The sequence below is a fragment of the Helianthus annuus genome, chromosome 13 (assembly GCF_002127325.2).
Source record: "Helianthus annuus cultivar XRQ/B chromosome 13, HanXRQr2.0-SUNRISE, whole genome shotgun sequence".
Classification (NCBI taxonomy): Eukaryota; Viridiplantae; Streptophyta; class Magnoliopsida; order Asterales; family Asteraceae; genus Helianthus; species Helianthus annuus.
In genome coordinates, this window is record NC_035445.2 from 125,913,808 (window position 1) to 125,920,234 (window position 6,427).

Consider the following 6,427-nt stretch of genomic DNA (forward strand, 5'->3'; position numbering starts at 1 on the left):
TTCTCTGAAATCATGGCTTACAAAAATTTAGAACTGTCCTTGTGACTAGGCTTTATGCGCCACTTTAATATCCTTAATGTTTTATAACTAGGATAAATTATAATGGAAAATACTAATTAAATATAACTAACAAGTTAACCAATATGGTTTATATTACCATGGTTGATAAATCGTCAAAGATGATGATTCCATAATAATCTCTGAATAAATCATTGTTAATAATTATGTAGCAATCAAGCTACATGGCTGGATTAGATGAAGTTAACAGTCGTCTGAAGGAGAGCAATGATACTACCGGAATTAATGTAACTGGAGCAGAACTGCAGGCAATAATAGATTATGCTGTTACTCGAGCTCTTGATCGACAGTATGATGAATCAAATGATACCCACTCCAAGACTCTATCTATGGCTCGTAGTAAGCCCCCTCCTAAAACATATGAGTCAAGGGAGGACGATGATCATGACTTGTCAAATCAAAGGAGTATTCCGTCTAGACAAGTTGTGTTATATCAAGAGGCACCAGTTAAGACCTGTTCATATAAATATTTTATCTCCTGCAAGCCCAGAGACTTTACAGGAGAAAATGGGGCCATCGATTGCATGACATGGCTCGATGAGATGGACGCCGTTGTTGACATCAGCGGTTGTGCGGAGCAAGATGTTGTGAAATTTGTTTCACAATCATTTAAAGGAGAAGCGTTGGCATGGTGGAGATCATTGCTCCAAGCCACGGGGAAAGTTCTACTCTACAACCTATCTTGGGGTCAATTTGTTGCTTTAGTCAAGGAAAACTATTGCCCTCAGCATGAAGTAGAAAAGATAGAATCAGACTTCTTGACTTTGGTCATGGAAAATTTGAATTGTCCGGCATATGTGACAAGTTTCAACACTATGTCCCGCCTAGTTCCTTATTTAGTCACCCCTGAACCTAAACGCATAGCGCGTTTCATTGGAGGCCTAGCACCAGAGATAAAAGGAAATGTTAAAGCATCTAGGCCAACCACATATAGGTCCGCGGTGGACTTATCCTTATCTCTCACCTTAGATGCAATCAGAATTAAGTCTGTTAAGGCTTCTGGCGAGAGAAGAAGAGAAAGAGAGGAGGAAAACTCTCATCAAACTAACAAGAAGAAGAAGGGAAGCTCGGAGCGTGGGAAAGATTCCGAGTTTAGGAAGAACTCGAGTCAGTCTGATAACAGACCCAAATGCAATAACTGCAAAAAGCAGCATTTTGGAAAATGTACAATAGACCCACGCGCTAAATTGTGTGGAATTTGCAAGACCAAGGGCCACAAAACCTTAGATTGCAAGGGGTTAAAGAACGCCACATGCTACAACTGTAACGAGGAAGGGCACATCAAAACCAACTGCCCAAAGCTTATAAAGAAGCCTGAGAGGCCAGGAAAACAAATGCATGAGTCTTCCGGATGAATGTCAGGAAGGATAACTATATAGCAGGTACTTTTCCTTATCAAGCAGTTTATGCAGAAATTTAATTGATACTGACACATGTGATTCAATAATGAACCATCACTGTTGAGAACTGTTGTATCCGTCTTAGTAGGACTTCGGTCATCTTATACGAAGTAGAAATTGGCCGATAACACTTTAGAAAATGCTCCAACAAACCTTAGATGGATATTTTATATCTAAATAGGAATCACTCTTTTCTGATATTCCTATGGCAAGCTTTCAAGCTCCCTAAATTCTTTAATATAATAAAGTCAGATGTGACGTTTTGATCCTCTGTCAGAAAAGTAATGGACTAGGTCCAAAGCTTTAATGCCATTGATGGTCTTTTGCGACCTAGGCTAAGTAATATTAATATATTTTAAATAACGTTCATTAAGAATGTTAGTGCTATAATAGCTTGTATAGGTGATTGACCCCATGGTTAGTATATATTAAGGCCATCAGAGTGAAAAATAGCAGTTGTGGATTTCAACTAAGAAATTGTTTTATTGGTATTAGGAACCAATATCGAGTATGGCAAACTCGGGTAAGATAACAGTCAATCGCGCCATTGATGACGCGACACATGCTAATGATGCTGAAATTGTAAACCTTAGAATTTCCAAAGATGTTCTTCAAAATATGATAGACGCAGCCGTTGGAAAAGCTGTGAAGAAGGCTGTGAAAAAGTTAAAGGAGCCCCATGCTGCTCGGTCCAAGTTTTATCTAGGACCACATTTCCTTGCTCTTAAGGAGGATCTCGTTCATGCCTCGGATGCAAAGGATGAACTAAAAAGGAAAAGGGAGGCAGATAACTCCCAGAGTTCTAAGAAAAAGAACAAACAAAAGTCTGACAAGAAACCAGTATGTGAGACCTGCAAGAAGCGCCATTATGGGAAATGCAGGTTCGAACCAAGATCCAAATCACAGCCCAGGGCTTGTGGGATCTGCAAGTCTAAGGAACATAAAACATTGGACTGTAAGGACATGAAGAATGCAGTTTGTTTTGGCTGTAATGAGAAAGGCCACATCAAGACTACATGCCCTAAATATGTCAAAGGAAATGCGGCGGAGGAAGTAAAGCCAAAAATTGAAAGCGCCTAAAATGCCTAAGCTGGCCCATAAATAATGACATCAGGTACAATTCCTTGTCGTTTTATCAGTAATTTAATCGCTAAGAGTTTTATTTTGGTTCGGATACCAGTAAATCCTTCGTAAACTATAAGTATATCAAATTTTTAAAACTCTTCATAAGGACTATATATATATATATATATATATATATATATTAAGTGTAAGGTAAAACTTACAAGTAGAAAATTTACCAGGACTATTTTTCCGTTCCTGTAAGAAATCGATAAGTCGCAAAAATGGTAGAACCGGCCGTCCCCGGAATCGAATCTGGGTCTAGGCCGCACCCTTTCGCGCGCATAGCCAACCGAGCTAGGCGCCTAGTTTGTGAAAACTTCCATTTCGATTAAATATAAGCACTTGTATAATAATAAACCTTCATAAACCATAAGCCTAGTAAACTTTTATATTAGCCACAAAGTATAAATTACCAAGGAAACTTTAGTAACCGATTCTTCTAGTATCGGCAAGGGATCCTTCCGAAAGATCTAAGAGTACTCTTTCTTCGCATAGAATACGACAACATATGTTATTCTAATTATTTTTTTTCTTTCTCTTCTCAATGTTTTATATCGCCTGCGAATGCCGAACTATGTTTGATAAAAGTGCCACATGAGGATTGGCGTATTTTAGTGTGTCCCATGGGTTATTTCCATGCCTGATCAGTATGGAGGTTTAATACATGGAACCCCTAAGATATCCCAATGATCGTATTGTACTAAAGTTGACTAGTAGTATTCAAAGAAAATATCCATAATAGAGTTATCCAAATAAATATTCCCTGGTAACGGAATATGAGGACTCATAACATAATTGTGTCACTTAATTGACACAAGCAATGATGGGTGAACTGGAGTCTGAGATATGAAAATCTCTGTAACCTCCTCGTATCTTGACGATCTTCTCCTAAGGTTCCTTGTTTACCCTAAGAGGCAGGTAGAATTAAGATTTATATCCCATTTAGGGTTGTATCTTTATGAAACCTTCAAGGTAGCTAGTACCATCATTGGAAGAATCGAAACCCCAATTAAGTAAGTTTTAAAATAAAGGATTCATATAGCCTAACTCGATATCCTGAAGGAATCGGTATTGATAATTAAGAAAGACGGTTCATTTTTCTTATGCATGAAATACCGCAACCCAAAATAGGCAACAATTAAGAATTTCCATCAGCTGCCCAGGATCGTCGATTGTTCGACTAACTGTGAGAATTAACTATCCCCTAAGATTAGTTTTAAGCGGTGATTGGAATAACCATCTCACCTTAAGATCAACTTTCCTATAATAGTTGTTGTATAAGTATCAAGGTTGCTCCTTGAGAGACCTTGTATAGATAAGATGTTAAACATCTATTGCTAGACAGAAAAAAAAAATTGGTAAGTCCAATTATAAGCATCTGAAAGTTGCCTTGGAAACAACGAATAAGATCGAGCAAATCCATAACCATCTATAAGTTGCCAGTATTCGGCAGAGAATCAAGGATTCATGGAAAACCTCCTAAGTTCTTGTTAAGGAATAAAGTTCATCAAAGACATCACTCTGGAAGGGTGTGCCAAATTAATAGGTATCAGGCTAGTTAAGCTCTGATTATATATAAAACCATTCGAAGTAATCGAATATATAAAGATCAAATAACTTATGAGCTAAAACCTATTTAAGGAGCTTGGTGGAGCTCGCAATGTATTACACCCTAAGGATTAAGGGATATGTTTCGCCAATAAGTCAAGAAGCACTATCACATAATGGTTGGAAGACTTGTGATATAATGATAAACCCGTATCGAATGCGGATCCAAGGCGCAAAGATTTTCACGTCAAAGTAGGTGGAAAAGTGTTACTTAAGGTATCGCCCCAGAAGGGGGTGATGCGATTTGGTAAGAAAGGCAAGCTAATCCCGAGATACAAAGGACCTTTCGAGATTTGTCGAACGTGTTGGGTCAGTCGCTTATAAGTTGAACTTGCCTGAAGAACTTAGCGCTATTCATAATGTGTTCCACATCTGTAATTTGAAGAAGTGTTTCGCTGACGAATCACTGGATATACCGCACACAGATATGCACATAGATGAGAGTTAGAAGTTCGTGGAAAAACCTTTGTCGATTGAGGATCGACAGCTGAAGAAGCTTCGAAGGAAGCACGTGTCTATTGTTAAGGTCAAATGGGATGCCCGTAGAGGTCCCGAATATACGTGGGAAGTGGAATCCACGATGAAAGAGAAATATCCTCATTTGTTTCAGTAAATCTCGAGGTCGAGATTTCTTTTAAGGGGGTGAGGATGTAACACCTCGAAAATTTACGTCCAATAATGTATTGACACGTGTCATAAGGTTCCGGTATGTGAAAACAAACTTTAGAGGGACTAAAGTTGACAAAAGGTGAAAACTATGGAACGTAAGGGTCCAAAGTGTCAACAATGGATAAATAGACTCTATGATAACCCTACATAATGTTTATAACCTTAAACGGATGGATCATGGATCATACGAAGCAGAAATTGCACAAAAGTGAGGAATTACAAACTATAGGGGCCAAAAGTGTCAACATGTTGAATTTATACCTCTGGGTGAACTTTTGGCAGACCCGAAGCTTTGTAATGCTAAAATATACTCACTAGAATATGTGGTAAAAATTTCATGAAGTTTCGTTATCGTATGAGAAAGTTATGGCCAAAACCGTACTTGAGGGGTTAAAAGCGTCAACGTCGAATTTCATGGCTTTTCGGGTGAGCGCAAAGTTATCCGAGGACATTACCATGTTGGTAAATGTCCCAAGGTACTTAAAAACCAGATTTGAGGGTTTACGAGTTAAAATAAATAGCCGAAACCTCGCGTGCAAAGACAGGGACCAAAGCTGCCATTTTTAATCCAAGTTTGGCAGCCCAGGTGCAGCTTTTTGCGAATCAGGGGCTGTTTAGTCCATTTTTTTTGTGGGAAACAGCTGGGATCACCTCCTAAATGCACCAATGGATGGACATGCAAGTATAGGCACCTGTAGACTCCTTACAACATCTGATTTCCTTTATAAATCAGCTCATTTCTCCATTTTTTGAGGCACTTGTGATAGTAACAAGAACACCCACAACTTGCAAGAACTCTCAAGGCTTTCCAGGAGCAATCTGATCGACAAGGCAGCCTCCAAGTGTTTTCTAGGCTTCATTAGGACCTTTGTAAGCATTCATATCATCCTCAAATCCGTTCTAGCATAGATTATTAGTTAAGAGTCAAACCGTTGTTCATAAAGTTTGACTTTTCGATTAAACGAAATTGGCTCTGTCATTTCTCAAATTGAAACCACTTATAAGTTGGTATTTATGTGGGAAACAAACCTTCAAAAGGGTATTCTCTGATTCCCACTCTAAGCATGTTATTTGTCGAGTCAAAGATGTTCTTAAAAAGTCAACAGAAATCGTTTTTGCGAAATATAGCATAAATGGTAATGTAGATGACATGCAATCAGTTTGATCATCAAAAATAACTTATAATGAATATAAGAATGTGTTTTATCATAATCAACTAGACAATCTTTAGTATAAACTCGGATCGGAACCGAAAGTCTTATAAAACGACTTTTTCGTAGACTATCGATTTGGATCCGTGCATGCATGTTTGAGATCTGTATTAGAGTGTATTTTTGACCATTTTTATTTATGTATAACTTTCTGGAATTTTTACATCTTGAGTCTATGCTTAACCGATTCATATGCGTGTTTCCGATTATGCTTAAAAGTTGACTATTTTGCCCTTTTTGATATAAAACGTGATTTTTGGAAAAGTGAAAGAGTAGAAATCTTTATTATTAATTTATAAACTTGCACCGAAAATTTGAGATCAGTTGGTGGTCCAG